This window comes from Miniopterus natalensis, chromosome 1, assembly GCF_054644295.1.
Source record: "Miniopterus natalensis isolate mMinNat1 chromosome 1, mMinNat1.hap1, whole genome shotgun sequence".
Classification (NCBI taxonomy): Eukaryota; Metazoa; Chordata; class Mammalia; order Chiroptera; family Miniopteridae; genus Miniopterus; species Miniopterus natalensis.
The window spans coordinates 55,732,406-55,754,340 of record NC_142081.1 but is presented as its reverse complement, the minus strand read 5'-3'; the positions used below and the strand labels follow the sequence as shown (position 1 = coordinate 55,754,340).

General features: G+C 37.1%; 2 long non-coding RNA genes across 2 annotated transcripts in view; one reads left to right on the top strand and one right to left on the bottom strand.

Moving 5' to 3' along the window:
* LOC107535742 (uncharacterized) overlaps nt 1-21,935 on the bottom strand; it is a 91,913-nt gene that overhangs the window by 51,711 nt on the left and 18,267 nt on the right. The gene's annotated exons all lie outside the window — the stretch shown is intronic.
* On the top strand, nt 11,529-21,765 carry LOC107535736 (uncharacterized). The gene is made up of 3 exons (XR_001603058.2): nt 11,529-11,730; nt 20,440-20,574; nt 21,131-21,765. It is a non-coding gene; the product is annotated as an uncharacterized LOC107535736 (long non-coding RNA).

Genomic DNA, 21,935 nt, shown 5'->3' with positions numbered 1-21,935 from the left:
GTGAGGGGAGAAAGGGCATTAAATATTATGTACCAAGTGAATAAATCATTGCTTATCCAGTCTTATATTCCAGTTCTCATGATAAAGAATCTCAAAATCCAGTCCTACAGATACATCCCTGGCCAGCACATGTGGACTACTTACATTTTTCTATAGCTATAATCTGTCTCTTCCCTATGCCCCAGATGTCCCTAGCCATGTTTTAATGGCATAGCCCAAACTATACACCTAGAGGAAATTTCTGATAGGAGCTGCTTCCTCCTTATATGGGAGAGGGGTATATAATACCTTCCCACAGAGTGGGGATGGGGATGGAGGTGGGGTGGGAATAGTTCCAAAAAGGAGTACTGCACTAGCTCTGGAGGCTCTTTGGGTTTAGGGAAGTCCAAAGAGCCACAATATACAGGGGACATCCACCCAGATATGCCTATCCCATGTCAAATTTCTTATTTATTCCTAACCAGGACTCTAACCTTAACATAACACATCTGCCTTGGCTGAGAGTTCAATCACCTTTGAAGCTCAGCAACCCTAACTGTAAGATCCTCAGTTCATTCTTTGGCTGGGTCCACTCTTCCATTGCAGGAGATAAGAGCCTCTTTGAAAATTGGAAGAGAGAAAACAAGTAATAAGCAAAGAAAAAATAAAAGGTAGCAATACTGTAGATGCAATATCACTCTCCCCTAGCTTCCTGTATGACAGCACAATATCTTTGTTTCATATAGGACCTTGGCTTGCAGTCCTTTTATCTCAGAGAGAAAAAAGGAAGATATAATCTCAGAATTTAGGCACATTTACTGATATCACACACTTACTATATCTGAGGAAAATATTTGAGAAAATCTTTAAACCACTGAGCAAAAAGGAAGACCAACATGGGGGAAGATGCAGAAAGGAAACAGTGGTGAGTAACCTTGAGATATAAATAAATCTGAATGGACATTAGGCTACCCGGCAATGCACAGCATCAATGCCAAATTAGGACAAACTGTCAGAATAATTCCTATAGGCAGTCATTAAAATGACTAAACTATCAGCAGAACTGAGACATTTTCAGAGGGGATTGGAGGAAGAAGCCTACAATGAAAAGGTAAAGTAAAAGCATTCAAAATTCTCATGGGAGGAGGCAGTCAAAAGAAAGGCTGAGGGAAATGGAAAATAGAAGCATCTTATTGGGACTAGGGTAGCATCTATTTCCTCTACTAGGTTATTCTTTCTTTCATAGCAGTTTGTGAGAATAGAGAAAGGAACGGTAAGCATTAATGAACGGGGGCAGTATATAAAGAATAGCAAATTGATCAAATAAAAAATACTGGAAAAAAATATAAAGATGAAAGCAAATAAGTCCAGTAAACTTAATACTTATGAAAATGATATTTTTATTTTTCAATTATAGTTGACATACAATATTATGTTAGTTTCAAGTGTACAACATAGTGATTAGACATTTATATAACTTGCAAAGCAGTCACCCCAGTAAGTCTAGTACCCACCTGACACCATACATGATTATTACAATATTACTGACTGTATTCTCTATGCTTTGCTTTAACATCCTCAATACTTTTTTTTTTTTTTTTTAATTCTCACCCAAGGATCTTTTCCCATTGCTTTTTAGATAGAGTGGAAGGGAAGGAGGGAGAGGGGGAGAGAGAGAAACATCGATGTGAGAGAGACACATTGATTGGTTGCCTCCCGCACGCACCCTGACCAGAGACAGGGAACGAGCCTGCGACCCCGGTACATGCCCTTGACCGAAAATCAAGCCAAGACCCTTCCGCATGCGGCTGATGCTCTAGCCTCTGCGCAACACCAGCCAAAGGCAGCCCAAGACTTTTTAACTGTAGATTTGTACTCCTTAATCCCTTCACCTTTTTCACCCATCCCCCAAACCCTCCCATCTGGCAGCCATCAATTTGTTCTCTGTATCTATGAGTTTGTTTCTATTTGTTCGCTTATTGTTCTTTAGATTCCACACACAGGTGAAATCTTACAGTACTTGTTATTTCTGTCTGACATATTTTACTTAGCATAATACCCTCTAGTTCTATGCATGTTATTGCAATGGCAAGATTTCATTCTTTTGTATGGCTGAGTAAGATTCCATTGCATATAACACCTCTTCTTTGTCCATGTGTCCATTGATGGACACTTAGGTTGCTTCGATATTTTGGCTAGTGTAAATAATGCTGCGATAAACATAGGGGTGCATATATTTTTTCAAGTTGGTGTTTTGGGTTTCTTCAGATAAATACTCAGAAGTAGAATTGCTGGGTCATTGGTAGTTCTATTTTTTATTTTTTTAGGAACCTTCATACTAATTTTCCACAGTTGCTGCATCAATTTACAATCCCACTAACAGTGCACAAGGGTTCCCTTTTCTCCACGTCATCACCGACACTTGTTTGTTAATTTATTGACGGTAGCCATTCTGACATGTGTGAGGTGATATCTCATTGTGACTTTAACTTGCATATTACTGATGATTAGTGATGTTGAGCATCTTTTCATGTCTATTGGCCAGCTGTATATCCTCTTGGGAGAAATATCTACTTAGGTTCTCTGCCCATTTTTAAAATTTACTGGACTTTTAAAAGACAGGTTGTCAGATTGACAGTCCAGTTATATACTTCCTATAAGAAATGCTTAAACCAAAGTGGCACAAATTAAAGTTATGGGCAAAGGGATTCCTGGCACGCAAATAAAAATAAATCAGTGGTGGCAATATTAATTATAGCAATGCCTAGAATAACATACATTAATGATATAACATGATTCATAACATTATAAACCCGTATTATGAAACATACACATATAAAGGAAAGAAATATTAGAAATGGAAGATCTTGATACAAATATATTTATAGCAGATATGATTTCTATGTTATAATTGTCAGACTCAGTTTGGTTCTATTTTTGTATCTCATAACTGAACAAATCTAAAATACAGTATGGACATAACAACTAGATTTTTGTAACTCTTCCAAAGATATGACATAACATGTATATCACCTGAAGATTTTCTCATAATTAAATCTATTATATTTTTGGTCACACACATAGGAGCTAACCTAATAAGATTTTTTTCTTTGTCACCTTTTTAATTATCAGTTGTCGGGAGATATATAATCTGCCCAATCTGCCCATTCATCCTTAGGAGAGGTCTCCAACCTTGTTTGAGTCTTTGCCTTAATTGAGACTTGGAATAACCTGAGGACAGTGACTACAAGAGAGAAGGAGGTTCTGTCTCTACTGCCTCACCTTTGACCTACTACACCAATTTTAGAAGGTTAAAAATCTTACTAGTTTCTAGGGAGCTTATAGCAACTTTTGGAAATACAAAGTTAATGAAGGGCATTTAGATCATGTGGGGAAAAGGTGAATAAAGGTCATTGATCATGGCATTTATAGGGCAATCACCATGTTCCAATACCTAATTAATAACTTCTAACATGACTTCAAATTGGGAAATTATTGTACATTTAGATAATGTCCTAGGGAAAAACAGGAAGGAACTCAAAGGCCCAGAGCTAGATATGTCACCAGAGAGTCAGTGGAGAAATAAAATCAAAATAGGACTTACTACTTCTTAATTATAAAGTGTTTCGAAAAAAACCAGAGATGCCACCTACCACTGATATCTGTGAAGATGAAAGGAGAAAACAATTATAGAATGGCTGGCTCATGCAGTATTCAATTTAATACCAATTTAACACCTATAAGTCAGGAGAAAGGAATTCAGAATATTCAAAAATAAGAGGCAGACAATAACTGACATAAGCACTTCAGAAGAGTTAGGACTCTATTACCAATATCTTAGAAAATACTTTGGGTTCAAACCAAACTATTTTTCTTAGGATCTGGAGGTCTTCACTTATGGAATGACTTGAAGGTCCATCAAACAAATATGAATTACACCGTGTTGTTAGTTGTAATATGGTCCTCTCGTAGTACCGTATTCTACTATACACAATCTTGGAGAAAGTGAGTAATTCCTAAGTTGCTACAGTACTATATTAATAATTGTTTGGACATTGATCTACCCTCCTCAGCAGAAAAGAATTAGGAAGACATAACTTAGTTTATATCTATTCTGGTATTGTGGTTACATTGTAAGTTCTTAATTGTATGAAAGGAAAGAAGGATCAGTTCATAACTACTGAGGCCACTATGCTGCAATCAGTGAGCATAGGGATTACTGTGGAGATTCTACATGTCTGTGGGCTTGTACTATATTTTGGGAATGAAGAATTGGTCCTGAGAGCCATATGAGCTAGAAGGAGCAGCTGTAGTGTTGGGAGCCAGGTCTGGTCCTCCATACTTGGTCAAGCTTCTTCATTCATAGTTTCTGGTTCTCTGGCTCTATTTACATACCCTGATATACCAACATACTTTCTTATCAGGACTTAACCCTGGGATAAATCCAGTTAAGATAGGCTATCCCCTACACAGAGTGCTAGTTGCAGATATGTGTTTGATGGGATGGACTCAAAGTAAATCTCTGGAAATTCAAAGTCCAAAGTCAACTGCAAATAAGTATGCACCCAAGGCTTTGGATTTATATCAAGAGAACTTAGATGACCTTGTCATGTTCCAGCAGGCAGGGTATATGCAAGGGAAAGGGAAGTCATTTTTGGCATCACCCCAACTTCATATAATTGCCTATAGACCACAAATCTATTTGCTCTGCCCAACCAGGGCTGGGTGCCCACAGAGAACTATAAAGGGATAGTCTTGGGATGTGTATTAGTCCAAACCAGTTGAAGGCACATTACCCTGGCTAAGAAGGAACAGTAACTTATCAGTGGTCAGTGCATTCTATAGAAATGCAGGAACCCTGGAGGCAGATCTATAATTTCCACAGCATCTAAATCTACCTGTATTTTTTCAGAGGCATAAGCAAGGCTATCACTTCACCTGTGAGACCCCTTGGTCTGACTGAGAGCCTTACTATAGGATCCCCATCTAAGTTGGCAGCTCTGCCCAAACCCTTTCCCATACTAAAAATGCTGTAGGGTTGTTGAGGTCCACAATAATACAGTATCTTATTTTATGTGCTTTCCTGAATCTTGACTCTCTAGTCATTTGATTGTAATCTGCCTTTCTTCATGCTTTACAGGTAACACTGATGACAGCCGGCTCCCTGTTTCTTTCAGACCTGGCTCAGGTAAAGGGAGAGGGTCAGTGGGATGAGGAAATACTAAAACAGAAGCTCTTTTACCATGTCGGGTAAGGGGGGACCACCTTGAGGGATCTGAAAGTGATTAACTCTTTCATGGTTCTATGTAAGTATACATTGAAGTGAGATTTTTTCCCCTACTGAAGCTGATGGAAAATTTCCTTGTTACAGGAAAGAAATAGCTACAAACCCAAGTATGTATGAGAAACCATAAGAATTGTTCTCTGGTACCTGGAGTATAGCCCTGGTTAGGGGTCTTGGTATCCTGAAAGAAGAACATGGCCAATCGCCTTCAATTAGAGCTCATATGAAATATATGGGAGGTACCAGGGTAGAGGCAGGAATGAGGGGGGGCGGGAAGGCAGGGCCATTTTGGTAAGATATTTGAAGAACCAGTAGGGTCCTGATAAGACAACAGGGTGGAAGCACAGGGTCAAATACTGTGACACTCATTGCATGTGTAGGCTGACTATGGCTTTCCTATAATTTTTTGTATTGGTGGCTAAGATATTATTACAAAACACTTTGCTATACTATTTTCAGAATTTACTATCAGGATCAGATATTTTTCATGAGTGATGAAAGGACAACCACAAGATAAATGATAATTACTTGAATTATGGGGTATTTTTCAGGTATTAGAAGACTAAAGACAATGAAGTATATGGCAACCTTGAGATATCATCAGAATGTACATTTCAGCACAAGAGAATTTATAAGCACTGCAGTTAGGGCAAGGAGAAAGGAGCTGAAATGACAGGATTGATGGGAGAAATGTTCATCTAGTTTTAAAAAACCATGTTGGCTCAATAATACCTGCATTTGCTTTCCCTCCTAATCTATCCTAATGCCTTTTTACCCCTTCCCATGACTAAATCTCTGCCTTGGCTACAGATATTTTTAAAGCAGTTTCCAATTTGAAGATTAATATGTAAATCAGAAGACCCCCTATCTTTCATTAACTTTTTCTTTTTTACGGACACAAATGAGGCAGAACCCTCATTCCAGACCAGGCTTGGATCGTATATTTGCCAGGCCATGCTTTCTGCCCTCTGCCCATGTTATCACCTTATGTTTACATACTAAGAAAAGTTTGGGTGATATTGACATTTTGAGGAAAAGTGTGAAGCATTCGGAAGCAGACCAGCAATACTATGAATTCACAATTTATTCTTGGTCACTTAATGAATATGCCTCATCCTAAAGTGACTTGATCAAACTAAAACAGAGCTACCATTTGCCTGTAGGATCATTTGGAGGAATAGTAGAGACAATGCTGTGAGTCCATAACAACATGGCTGAACCCAAATGTTGTTACACTAACCCTCCTAAGCAAAGAATCCCAGGACATGAAGAGACACAGTCAGGATGCTAACATTTTGCATACACAGACCTGGTTCAGAAGAGCTTCTGGTGTTTTAAACCCCCTTTTGTCCCAAATCACTGAGAAGCATGATTATCCCAGTTAACAGGACCACCTCATCTCTAAACAAAAACCTTAGTTCAGATATCTTTGGAGTGCTTTCACAAGGCACTTCTAGTATTAGTGCTACTTGTATCACTCTCCATCCTAAGATATTGTAGGTCAACCATACACATAGGGAGGACCTCAGAGGCTTTGTTGTCTCCTGTTAGATTATCACCTGGTTGCCCACAGGAGGATTTTCAAAGATATCTGCATCATCTCCATCAAGAGCATTCCAAAATGTAGCCAGTGGTTTCAGTTTCTATCTTTTCTTCCTCCCTCCCTCCCTTCCTGGTTGGTGGCTACTATGTGGAAGAGTGATGTAGGAAACACTAAGCTTCTTCCATAAGATCAAGGAGAACAAAGTCATGGTCGTTAACCAACAGTGTGGTGGCCATCGATTAGGTAGATGTGATGACAGCACCAGGACTGGTCCCATCTGGGAATCAGAATAGAGATTCTGGATCTTAAGCCAATTAAACCAGTGAACTTCTACCGTGTTTTCCTTCCATACTTCATGCCCTGTTAGAGCACTACCTCCTTTGTCAGCCCTTCCACCTGTCTGGATCAGGGATAAGCGATACAGACCATTCTAGGATGCCAAGTCCAAGAGGCTCTTTAGAGAACCATATAAAAGGGGAGGTATAGAAGCTCTGCAGAGCACTGCTGTAAACTCATGACCCAATGCAATAAAGCTTTTAGTCCAGTGGTATCTTTGTCAAAAACACCAATAGACCTCAAACAGCAAGTTGTGGAAAAGAAAATATATTCTGGTGATCCTATGTTAAATCTAGATCATGCAGTCTCAACTAGAGTGATATTACCCCATGGGGGGTAAACATTTGTTCTTAAGGAACAAAAAAAAATCTTATTCTTTCTATGTATAAAATATATATATATATATACACACACACATATACATACAGTACATAAACAAATACATATATGTAATGTCAAAATTATACTAGGGTACAAGCAGGAAAAGTGAATGAAAACATTTCATTAGGGAATTAGAATGATAAAGGTTGAGAAACAGTGATTTAGATTATATTGACTTTAAAAAATGACAGCATTATTTTTCACATAAAATTTTTCACATAAGTCACCATTTTAAAGTGTATATAGTTTAGAGGTTTTTAATATTGTTACATAGGTGTGCAAATATCATAGCTATCTAATTTTAACACTGTTTTCAACCCAAAAAGAAACCCGGAACCCATTAGTAATCATTCCTCACTCCTGTTCCCCATCACCCTCAGTCAACTTCTGATATATATTCTCTCTATAAATTTTCCTATTCTAGGTATTTCATGTAAATGGAATCATGCAGTATGTAATCTTTGTGACTAGATTTGTCGCTTAACATACTGTTTTCAAGGTTCTTCCATATTGTAGTATATATCAGCACTCCGCTCTTTTCATTGCCATGTAATATTCCATTTTATGGAAAATAGTACATTTGTTCATCCCTCATTGGATGGATATTGGATTGTTTTACTTTTTGGTTATTATGAATGCTGTGATGAACACTTATGTACAAGTTTTTGTGGATATATATTTTTATTTCTCTTGAATACATGGTAGGACTGGAATTGCTGGGTCATTTTGATCTTGTATCCTGCAACTGTGTTAGATTTGTTTATTAGTTCTAATAGATTTTTAGTGGGTTACTTAGGATTTTCTATACACAAGATAATGTTATCTATGAATATAGTTTTACATTTCTCTTTCCAAACTCACTTCTTTCCAAATTGGATGCATTTTCTTTGTTTTTCTCGCCTAACTGCCCTGGCTATATCTTTAGTACAATGTTGAATAGAAGCAATAAGAGCAGGGCCCTAGCCCATTTGGCTCAGTGTTTCAGTGTTGGCCTGGGAACCTGGGTTCAATTATGACCAAGGGCACATGCCTTGGTTGCAGGCTCCATCCCTGGCCCAGTCGGGGCACATGCAGGAGGCAGCCAATCAGAGAGAGAGAGAGAGAGAGAGAGAGAGAGAGTGTGTGTGTCTCTCTCTCTCTCCCATTCCACTCTCAGAGAGAGTGTGCGTGTGTGTCTCTCTCTCTCTCTCCCATTCCACTCTCAGAAAAAAGCAATGGAAAAAATAACCTTGGTGAGAAAACAAAACAAAAAGTAGTAAGAGCAAATATCCTAGTCTTGTTCTTGATTTTAGGGAGAAAGCACTGAATCTTCTACCGTTAAGTGTAATGTTATGTATAAGTTTCTTATAAGTGGCCTTTACTAGGTTGAGGAAGTTCCCTTCTATTCCTAGTTTGTCAGTGTTTTTATCATGAAAGAGCATTGAGTTTTACCAAATGCTTTTTCTGTGTATTATATTCATGTGGTTTTGTTTCTTATTGTATTGATGTCATGCATTGCAATTCATTTTTTAGATATTAAATGAACCTTGCATTCCTGGGATAAATTCCATTTGGTCATGGTTTATAATCTTTTTTTATACAGTTCTATAGTCAGTTTGCTAGTATTTGTTGAGAATTTTGTTTTTGTTTATAAGGGGTGTTGGTATATAGTTTTCTTTCCTTGTGATTTAAAAAATCTGTTTTTAGTATCATGGTAATTACTAGACTTGTAGAATGAATTAGGAGTATTTCCTATGCTTCTATTTTTTGGGGGAAAGAGTTTGTGAGGAATTAATATTAATTCTTTTAATGTTTGCCAGAATTTACCAGTGGAACTATCTGGGTCTAGGCATTTTTCTTAATGGGAAGTTTTTTGATTACTAACTGTTCTTAATTGTTATAGTTCTACTTGGATTATCTATTTTCCACTGCATTTAACTTATCTAATTTGACGGCATATAGTTGCTTATAGGATTCTCTTAAGATACTTTATTCTGTAAGATTGATAGAAATATCCCCTCCTTCATTCCTGATTCTAGTAAGTTGAGTCTTTCTTTTTTCTAAAGTCTAGTTAACAATAAAATTTGTAAATTTTATCGTTCTTTTCAAAGGACTAATTTTTGGTTTTGTTGGTGTTCTCTACGATTTTCCTATTCTCTTTCATTTATTTCCACTCTATTTTCCCCTCCTTTTCATTTTGGTTTAGATTGCACCTCTGTATCTTAAGGTGAAAGATTAGGTTCCTAATTTGGGATCTTTCTTCTTTTTCAGCATAGGCATTTTTATGGCCATTTAGATTACTTATTTTTTTCTTTTTTAAATTGAGATGTATTTGACATATATCATTACATTAGTTTCAGATGTACAGAATAATGATTTGATATTTGTATATATTGTGAAATGATCACCACAATACATTTAGTTAACATCTATCACCAAATGTTACAATTTCTTCTTGTGATAAGAACATTTAAGATCTACTCTCTTGGCAATTTCCAAATATACATAGTTAACAGCAGTAACTATGCTGTGCATTCCATCATCATGACTTACTTTATAATGAGAAGTTTGTGCCTTTTAACCACCCCCATCCCCTGCCTCTTATAACCACTAATCTGTTCTGTTGATCATTTCCTTTGCTATAAAGAAGCTTTTTGGTTTGATGTAGTCCCACTTGTTTAAGTTTTTATTTTCTTGCTTGTTATAGGTGTCAGATAAAAAAAAAAAAATTGCCCAGACCTATCTCAAAGAGCTTTTCCTGTGTTTTCTTTTAGGAGTTTTATAATTTCAGGTCTGTTCAACTCTTTAATCCATTTTGAATTAATTTTTGTAAGTAGTGCTAGGATAGGGGTCCAGTTTCATTTTTTATGTATGATTATCCAATTTCCCCAGCACCATTTATTGAAGAGCCTGTCTTTTCTTCATCAAGTATTCTTGGCTCCTTTGTCTCTGACCATTTATTGACCATATATGCATGGGTTTATTCCTACCTCTTGATTCTGTTCTGTGTCTGTTTTATTGGTTTTTTTAATCCTCACCTGAGGATATTTTTTTCCATTGTTTTTTCAGAGAGAGTGGAAGGGAGAGAGACACATGGATTGGTTGCTTCTCGCACAGGCCCTGACCGGGGCCAGGGATTGAGCCTGCAACAGAGGTAGGTGACCTTGGCCAGAATCAAACCCGGGACCCTTCAGTCCACAGGCTGACGCTAACCACTGAGTCAAACCGGCTAGCGCAGACTATGTTTGTTTTATAAAACACTACATTATTTGGGTTACTATAGCTTTAAAATATAGCTTCAAATCAGGAAGCATGATGGCTCCTGCTTTCTTCTTTCTCAGGATTGCTTCGACTGTTTGAGGTCTTTTGTGGTTCTTTATACATTTTATGATGTTTTCTTTCTATTTCTGTAAAATATATCTTGTAATCTTAATAGGGATTGCATTGGATCTATAGATGACATTGGGCAGTATGGACATTTTAAAAATTAAAATTATTGGGGTGACACTGGTTAATAAAATGATACAGGTTTCAAGTACAGAATTCTATGATACATCATCTATATATTGCATTGTGTGCCCACCATCCAAAGTCAAATTGTCTTCTGTCACCATATACTTGACTTTACTAACCTCCTTCCCTCTGGTAACCACCATACTGTTATGTGTCTATGAGTTTTTGTGTAAGCATGTACATTTTAATATTAATTCTTCTACTCCATGAACATGAGATACCTTTCTATTTGTCTTCAATCTTTCATCAGCATATTGTAGTATTTTTCAGTATAGAGATATTTCACCTCCTTGGTTAAATTTGTTTCTAAGTATTTTATTGTTTTTGATGCTATTATAAATGGGATCATTTTGTTGATTCCCCCCCCAGATAATTTGTTGTTAGTGTATACATGCATTACTAATTTTATGTTAATTTTATATTCTGCAAATTTACTTAATTTATTGATTAAAGCTCTTTTTGAGGGAAGTCTTTAGGCTTTTATATAATATAAAATCATGGCATATGCAAATAGAGAATTTTATTTTTCTTTATAATCCTAATGCCTTTTATTTAATTATATATTTTTCCTTGCTAGCTCTTCCAGTACTGTTTTGGATAAGAGTGGTGATAGTGGGCACCCTTGTTTTGTTCCTGATCTTAGAGAAAAAGTTTTCAGCCTTTCACTATTAAGTATGTTAGCTGTGGGCTCTTCAAACATGGGCTCTGTGTTGAGGTAAGTTCTTTCTATACCTAAGTTGAGAATTTTTATCATAAAAGAATGTTGAATTTTGCAAAATGCTTTTTCTGCATCTATTGAGATGATCATATAATTTTAATCTTTCATTTCGTTAATGTGGTTATTACATTTACTGATATTTGTGTATTAAACTATTCATGCATCCAAGAGATAAATTTCATTTGATTACGGTGTATGAGTCTTTGAATGTGCTGTTGAATTTGATTTGCAAGTATTTTGTTATAATAGTCAATTATGCTGGAAACAATTGTTTTACATGTAAAACTCTACACTTTAATTCCCCCATTTTATGTTATTGATATCACAATTTATATCTTTTTACATTGTGTATGGTTTACAAATTAATCCTATTATTGAGTATGATGTTAGCTGTGTCATATTTGGCCTTTATATATTTTTTCCTTTTTATTGAATTTAGTGAGGTGACATTGGTTAACAAAATTATACAGGTTTCAGGTGTACAGTTCTACAACACTTCTGCACAATGTATCTTGTGGTCACCATGTCAAGTCTCTGCCCATTACCAACTATCCCCTCCTCCACCTCCCTGGGCAATCACCACACTGTTGTCCATGAGCAATTCCTTCCTCCCTCCCCCATGGCCCCTCTCCTACAGCTGTCTGCCTGCCTGCTCTCTATGACTGTCTGTTTTGCTTATTAGTTCATTTTGTTCATTAGATTTTACATATGAGTGAAATCATATGGTATTTGTCTTTCTCTGACCGACTTATTTCACTTAGCATAATGGCTTTTATTATGTTAAGGTATGTTCATTCTGTACCTTCTTAAGAGTTGTGTGTTTTTTTTTTTTTATCATGAATGGATATTAAATTTTATAAAATGCTTTTTCTTCATCTATTGAGATGATCATTTGATTTTTATTTAATTCTACTAATGTAATTATTTACAGTTATTGATTCATATGTTCAGCCATCCTTATATCTTGGGGATGAACAACAGCTTCCACTTGGTCATGGTGAATGATCCTTTAAATGTGCTGCTGAATTTGACTTGTTAGTATTTTATTGAGAATTCAGGATTATTTGTCTGTAGTGTTCATTTCTGGTGGTGTCTTTTTCTGGCTTTGGTATCAGGGTAACGCTGGCCACATAGAATGAAGTTGATTTTTTTTAGAAGAGTTTGAAAATGATTGGCATTAATTTTTATTTAAATATTTGGTAGAATTCACCAATGAAGCCATCTGTTCCTTGGCTTTATTTCATTGGGAGGGTTTTAATTACTGATTCATTCCCCTTGCTAATAATTGGGCAGTTCAGGCTTCTATTTCTAAGAATTTTTCCATTTCATCTAGACTGTCCAGTTTGTGGGCATACTGGTTCCTTGTTTTCTCTGGTATTAAAATGTCCCCTCTTTTATTTATAATTTTGTTGATTTGGGTCCTCTCTTTTCTTTGGTTAGTCTCAAAATTTTGTTTTCAAAGAACCAACTCTAGTTTTTAAAATTTCCTATTGTTTTCGTGTACTCTCGTTCATTTATTTCTGCTCTATTAGTTCCTTTCTTTTAACTTTGGTTTTGGTTTGTAATTCTGTTTTCTTGAGGTGTAGAGTTAGGTTGTTTGAGATTTTTCTGGATTCTTAATGTGTGTTTATTGGTATGAATTTCCCTTTGAACAGCTTTTGCTGCGTCCATAGTTTTGGCATGTTTTATTTCCAGTTTGTCTCAAGATACTTTATTTCCCCTTCAATTTCTTTGTTTCCTTTTTAATAAATGTATTGGGGTGACACTGGTTAACAATTATACATGTTTCAGGCACACACAATTCTACAACACATCATCTGTACAATGTATTGTGTGTTCCCACCTCAAGTCTCCTTCTATCACCCGCCTCCCCTTGGCAATCACCACACTGTTGCCAGTGTCTGAATTTTTTCCCTTTTTTGCTCAATCCCTCCATTAGGCCCCCTTTAATTTCTACTTTGATCCACTGATTGTTCAAGAGAAAATTTAAATTTTTGTTTAATTTTCTTTGTGAATTTCCAGTTTCCTCCAATTATTTACCATTGTGGTCAGAGAAGATACTTGCTATGATTTTAGTGTTCTTGAATTTGCTAAGACTTGTTTTGTGGCCTAACATATAGCCTCTGTTAGAAAATGTTTCATCTGTACTTGAGAAAAATGTGTACTCTGCTGTTGTCAAGTCTTTTTGATTTATAGTGTGATTCAAATCTACTGCTTCCTTAGTGATTCTCTGTCTGGATGATCTATACTTTGTTGAGAGTGGATTTTTAAAGTCTCCAACTATTATTTTATTGCTATTTATTTCTCCTTTTAGCTATTTTTTGCTTTATATATTTAGTTGCTCTGTGTTGGGTGCATAAATATTTACAATAGTTATTCTTGATACATTCACCACTATCAATTAATGATGGAATTCTTTGTCTCTGCCATCTTTAAAGTATATTTTATAATGCTTAAAATATCATTTTGCATCTTTTTCACTCTGTCTGTATGTGTCAAGCCAAAGAATTTGGTGCACAGTTCTGCTTAACATGATCCTCAAACAAGAGTCTACAAGAGTCTTACCCCCTATATGGGTCCCTGCCTGGAAGAGTAGTTTGTATCCCCACCCACTGCTGAATACAAGCCTCAGCCCACCTGACAAGGGAACCTAATGAGAGCATAGAGGAAGCTAACTCTTATCTGGGTAGATAATCAGGCAGACCTGTTCACTAAACACTGGCCAGAGGGGCTGCTGGCTTATCTCTGCAGATGAGCAGAGCCACTGGATGGACTCTGTGCTCAAGTGCTGCTGGGCCAGCAGTTTCCCAGGTGCTCAGGCAAGGCTTCCTGTCATTTGGGGTCAAAAGCTACCTTCAGAAGTGGGAAGGCCATAAATCGGCATCAGTTCTGCTGCCCCACTAGACAGGGAGCTAAGGCCAGGAAAACCCTTTGTTTGGGATGTTGACTCAAGCAGAACTGTGCCCCAATTTCCCTGGCCAAAGGAGGCTAATTGCTTTGCCCTAAGTTGGAAACCACAGGAAGAAAAATGTCTGAAAACTATTTTGATGTGACTGCAACTCACTCTTTGGTCTTCTCTAGGCAATGACTGCCTTATAAACTTTTCATCAGTGTTCCCAGTTTAATCCATTGTGTATAGGCAGTCCTATTTGTTTTTATATTTCCCCTTTTAAACTGAACAAATATAGCTTGACTTCACTGCAGAACATACCTAAAGATGTATATTATGGGAGTCATCTAAATAAATATTTTCATGTAACACTAACTATATTATTCAAAAAATTACTAGCACTCACTCCTGACTACCTTTAATATCAAAGTCAGCCCTGAATGGGAGATAATTTATCTGGGTACATGTATAAGGGCTAATATAAAACAGTGACCCCATATCAATATTAAATGTCTCATCATATCCAGCTATTTACCTGCAGAAAAATATCCAGGACACTTTCGTACTTTCATGCAGTTACAGAGAGGAATAAGTTGTATGTATGCTATGTCCCAGGTACCTGGGGGCAGAAGAACATTTCCTAACAGAGTGCCTTCCAGAGTCCATGTTTATGGTAGAGTCAATAGATCACAGATATAATAGCAATTCTGCTGTTAGTTCAAAGACAACATTAAATCTGATAATTCCTGAGGTTCTAGTTCAAGATGGTGATGTAGCAGAGACTCCTGGATTCACCTCCTCCAATAGACACACCAAATATACAGCTACAGACAGAACAAGTTCCCTTGAAAGAAATCCAAATGCTAGCTGAGCAACTCCTACACACTTGTAGAAAAAAATCCCCTCATCAAACAGATAAGAGAGGCTGAGATACAATTTCACAAATAAACCCACCTCTGGTGTGGTTACAACTGGGAGGGAACTTGATTCCCAGCTTCTCCCTGAGAAGTGAAGGGTTTGGGCCCCACAGATTTGGTGCCCCAACTTTTAAAACAATTACCTAGAGATGGGCTCCCAAAATATCTAGTTCTGAAAGCCAACAGGGCTTGTTTCTATGAGAACCACAAGGCTACAGTGACTTAAGACAGTTTTTAAAGGACTCATGTGGACTCACCGTGGCTAACCCAGCATCACCAAGCACAGAGAAAGCAGAATGAAACATGCCCAATCATTTCATGAAAGAGACCTATTTGCTTATCTTAAAAGTTTTGACTTGATGAGCAGACTGGGAGGCTGTTAGATACCATCTTCATGGTCTCCCTCTGTCTTGCTCCAGGTCACCAGTACTCTTGTGTACACTTTGGGCATCCCAGTTTTTGTGGCTGCTGCCCAGGGGACATACCTTGTTAACCTGACTCTGGTGGTCAGCAGGGTTTATGTTGATGGATCCCAAAGGACTGTAACAGAGAAAAAGCTACTCCCCCAGGGTACAGTTCAGAGGCAGCAGACAATGTCCAGTCTTTCCATGAAAGAAGCCTATTGCTTATCTTAAAAGCTACAGGCTTCTAATTTAATACACATCTAGACACTGAATACAATTCTCTCCACAGACAGGAAAGGCCAGCAGGTGCCTTTTTTTTCTCTCTCCCTGCCACAAGTCACCACATCTCAGAAAAAGAGCTTATGCACCTTTGGCATCCTGGCTATTGGGGTGACTGCCCTGAACACTCATTCCTTGATAACCTGGCTTTGGTGGCTAACAGGGCTGTGCTCACATGTTCAATACAATATTAGGAAACAAAGAAACAACTCTTAATTAGTTATCCCCTAAGGGCTTAGTGCCGAGGGAACACAAAGAAATGCCCATCGTCTAGTCTTTCTCTGAAAGAGGTACATTTTAAAATATATACCTTTATTGATTTCAGAGAGAGGAAGGGAGAGATAGAAATATCAATGATGAGAGTCATTGATTGGCTGCCTCCTGCATGCCCCCCACTGCGGATGGAGCCCCCAACCCAGGCGTGTGCCCAGACCTGGAATCAAACCTTGATCTCCTGGATCACAGGTTGATGCTCAACAGCTGAGCCATGGCCGGGCCATTTTTATACTTTAAAAGCTGCAGCCTGTGAGTTTGGCTGTAGCTTTTAAAGTATCCAGGTGCTGACTGAGAGCCTCTCCTTTGCTACCCTGACAGGTCTTGGCACATACACAAATACTGGGAACTGCTAAGAACAAAGAATCTGTTTGGACAATCACAAAGGATTGGAGAGAACTAAGAGCTAGGGCAGGGATGAAGGATAAGGTTCATCTCCTATGCAAGATCAAGTTCTTCAAGACTTAGAGAGATGGCTGTTTTGTAAAATGCATAGGAAATAACAGAATCAAGGAAAATAAAAAAATAGAGGAATATGTTCTGAATAAAAGAAAATGACCATAGCAAAATGATGATTGTAATTTACCTGATAAAGGGTTGAATATATGGTCATTAAGATGCTCCCCAAGGTCAAGAAAACAATGTAAAAACACAATGAGAATTTCAACAAAGTACCAAACAGAAATCAGTGAGATGAAACATACAATAACTGAACTGAAAAATTCCATAGAGGTGTTCAAGAGGGGTTATCTTTTCCATAGGTAAAGCAGAAGAAAGTTCAGCAAACTTTAAAATTAGGCACAAAGTAGTCAAAAGTTAAAGACAATGAGAGAATATTAAAAGCAGAAAGACCAAAAAACAACTGGTTATATACAACAACTGGTCTTATGGAATCCCCATAAGACTGTCAACAGATTTTTCAGCAGAAACTTTCCAGGTCAGAAGGGAGTGGCATGATATATTCAAAGTGCTGAAAGAGAAAACTGCTAACCAAGAATTCTCTACCTGCCAGTAATACCCTTCGGATATGTAGAAAATATTTGCAGATAAGTAAAAGCTGAAAGAGTTCATCACCACTAGACCAACCTTACAAGAAATGTTAAAGGGACGTCTTCAAACTGAAACAAAAGGGCACTAATTAGTATGAGGAAAACATATGAAAGTATAAATCTCACAGACTATTCTAAATTCTATTTATATTTAGTTCATCTAATGTTGTAATGGTGGTTGGTTAATTACTTATAAATCTAGTATGAAGGTTTAAAGACAAAAGTAGTAAAAATAACTAGCTATAATAATTTGTGATGGATACCAAGGTAAAAAGATTTACATTGTGACAGCAAAAAAATAAAACATGGGGAGAAAAATGTAGAACTTTAGAATGCATTTGACCTTAATTGTTCAACTTAAAATAGATTGTTATAAATATATTTTACCTAAGTCTCATGTTAATCACAAATAAAAACTTATAGTAGATACACAAAAGACAAACCTAATCATTGCACTATAGAAAATCATCACATCACAAATAAGAGAAAGAGAAGAAATCAATAAAAGAATTGCAAAGAAACAGCCACATAATAACAAAACACCAAGAGTAAGTCCATACCTGTCAATAATTACATTAAATGTAAATGACTAAGTTCTCCAAATACAGACAGACTGGTTGGTGGATAAAAAAATAAGACCCAACTATATGTTATCTCAACTATATATTGTGTATAAGAGACTTACTACAGCTTTAAGGATACACACAACTAAAAGTGAAGGTATGGAAAAAGATATCCCAAGCAAATATACACCAAAATGCAAATATACACCAAAAGGAAACTTAGATAGCTATAATTATATCAGACAAAATAGACTTTAAGACAAAGACTGTAATAAGATTTAATAATAAAGGGGTCAATCCAACAAGAGGATATAACAGCTGTAAATATTTATGCACCCAATAGAGAATCACATAACTATATAAAGCAAATTTTAACAGATATAAAGGGAGAAGTAGACAGTAATATAACAGACTTTAATACCCCACTTTCATTCATGAATAGATCACCTACACACACAAAAAATCAATGCAAACATTGGCCTTAAGTGACATGTTATACCAGATGAACTTAACATTTACAGAACACTCCATCCTAAGGCAGGAGAATACCCATTCTTTTATAAAATAAATGGAACATTCTCCAGGATAAATCATATGTTAGACTACAAAACAAGTATGAATATATTTAAGAAGGTTAAAATCATATCAAGTATCTTTTCCAGTCACAATGGTATGAAACTAGAAATCAGTTATAAGAAAAATGAAAAATTCATATATATATGGGGAGATTAAACAACATGGTAGTGAATAGCCAATGTGTCAAAAAAAGATCAAAAGAGAAAAATATCTTGAGACAAAAGTTAATGTAAATACAATAGAAAATAAAGACTAAAAAAGACAATATAAAAGATCAATGAAATTAAGAGCTGGTCTTTTGGTAATATAACAAAATAGTCAAATATTTAGCTAGACTTACCATGACAAAAAATAGAGAAAGCTCAAGTAAGTAAAATTAGAAAGAGGAGCCATTACAACAGATACCAAACAAATACATAGGATCATAAGAGACTACTATGAATATTACAGACCAACAAATTAGACACCCTAGAAGAAATGGATAAATTTCTAAAACATACCACCTATCAAGACTGAATCATGAATAGAAAATCTAAACAGACCAATTACAGTGGTACCTTGGTTTTTGAACGTCTCTTTTGACAAATATTTTGGTTTACAAATGCCATAAACCCGTAAGTAAATGCTTCCGTGTTCGAACATGCCTCAGAAGTTGAACATGCCTCGGAAGTTGAACATGCCACACGGCTTCTACTGAGTGCAAGATCCTGAGGCCTAGCTGTTGGCTGCTGATCCCTCAGTTTTCAAACGTTTCAGAACTCAAACCATCTTCCAGAATGGATTACATTAGAAAACTGAGGCACCACTGTACTATTACAGATTCAGTCAGTAATAAAAAACCTCAACAACCAAAATTCTGTCCAGGATGAGATGGCACCACTGGTGCGTTCTGCTAAATATTGAAAGAGCTACTCCAATCCTTTTAAAACTATTTCAATATATAGAAGAGAAGGAAACACTTTCAAACCAATTTATGTGGCCAGTATCACCTTGAGACCCTAGGAAAAGACACTACCAGGAAAAAAACCCTACAGGACAATATCCCTGATGAACATGGATGCAAAAATCCTCAACCAAATATTAGCAAACTGAATTCAACATTACATAAAAGGCATCAAACACCATGATCAAGTGGGATTTATTCCAGGGACAAAAATGGTTCAATATTTACAGAGCAATTAATACGATACAGCACATTAACAAAAAAGGGTAAAAATATTTCAATAGATGCAGAAGCAGCATTAGACAAAAGTCAACATCTATTCATGACAAAAGCTAAACAAAGTTGATATAGAAGGAACATATCTCAACTTAATAAAGGCCCTATATGACAACCAGCAGAGGACTTTCTCCTACCATCACATGCCCAACAAATGGATCCATATCATTAGTGCCACAGCACTGGCTCCTTTCAAAGGGCCAAGCAGCATTGGGCCAGTTTCAGAACATGGTGACCACAATGCAGAGGAACAAAAGGAATGAGCCAGAACTGCAAGTACCTAAAACACATTAGAAAGCTCTCTTGAATTTCTAATGATTCCTGCTGCCTCTAAGAGCTCAGATACTCCCAAATAAGAAACATGTTTAAGCCAGATTCCCTTTTCCACATTTGTTCTGCAGGATTATAGCAGAATATTGTGTTGAGTGGAACCCTGCTCCTTCTGCCCTCCCCACCCCTCATTTAAGTACAGCTGTGGTAGGAAGTTTACTACCTATTGCCTGTGACCTCTATTGAACTCTGCTTTCTTGCTTTAGGACTTTCTCAGAGGCCATGTAACACTGCTGGCCTGGATGCCCGAAGAAGGCAGCTTGGCTGAGTTGAAAGGAACGTTCCTCTGCCCAACCTGCAGCTCCATCAAAGGCTGAAGTTTTATCCTGTTTCACAGAATTGTAAGATTTATGATCAGTTAGAATGTCTCTCTGCCCTGAGACTAGATAGGAAACTTGGAACCTGGGTACTTATCATTAATAAAATGTCATAGAATGTTGGGGGTATCAACAGATGTGCAGCAATGAGAAGAAAGTAGACCCCTGCCAAAATCAGGATGTTTCCCTCAGTTATCCTACCTGTCCTGCTTCAGAGTGAGCTGGGAAGAACAAGGACTGGGAATGAAGCTCATATTGCTGATGTGACTGATTGTAATTTTCAGTCTATCACATCCAGACTTTTAGAGTTGAAGAGAACCCCTTCATTTTTGCCATTACTAACTACGTGATATTTTGCTTGTCTGAGTCTGGTGGCTCAGGAGACAAAGACTAAGTTTCCCTCCCATTCTGACATTCAAAGTCCTATGGCGTTGCCTGTACTGCTTGAGTGGTATCATGTGTGGCTGCATCAGACTCTGAGTTACATGTAATATATCATCTCTAGGAAATTCTCCAAGCAGGTGGCTAAGCAGAAGGAAAGCTTGTTCTCTTTCCCATACCTTCTTCTGTTTACTTACAGAGGGTATCTATGACATTTCACTGACCCCAGGACACCAGGGATAGACCAAGGAATCATCAGCAGGAGATGGAAACCTTGCTGAGATTTGAAGTGATTCATTAGCCACTCAACTGTCTCCATCTTCACGAAGTCTCTGGAGAAGATCTATCCAGAACAAGGAACCAACATGGCTTTAATGCACTGATGTCTGGGATCAGCTTCACTGTTCTCCCCCTTATCATTTTAGACTATATTCTGGAGCCCCAGATATTTATTGTACCATATGTGGGAAACAGGTACCTGATTTGTTCTCCTGATGGGAAAAGGTACCAGTTTGGAGGTCAACAGGTTTAGTCTACATGCTGAAAAAAATCCCTATTTAGAATGCAGTTATTTCCTTTTCCTTATATCCAGACTATTAGATATTAATATGTGTTCATATACTTGCACAGAACATGCTGTAGGTCTCTGAAGCAAGACAAACCAACTGCTTGTCAGATGAATCACCTGTAAGAGTTTCAGCTTCTCTTCCTTTGGTCATTGCAACCAAATTAGATATCTGCTACATTCTAGAAAGGAAATGTCTATAAAGCCTAGCCCAGAACTTGGTATATGACATTTTCTCAATAATGTAGTGTTGAATTAAAACTCTAGAAAGAGTGACTATGCTGTTTCAGTTTTGCTATTATTATCAGAGTCCCAAGTTCATTCATGATCTGGAGAGCCTTTGACACTCTAAATGATGTGGTTTATCTTTTCAGCTCACATTTATGGGGTACCTCAAGGATAGGCCCCAAAAAGAAAATCTTGCAGCCCAATTAACATA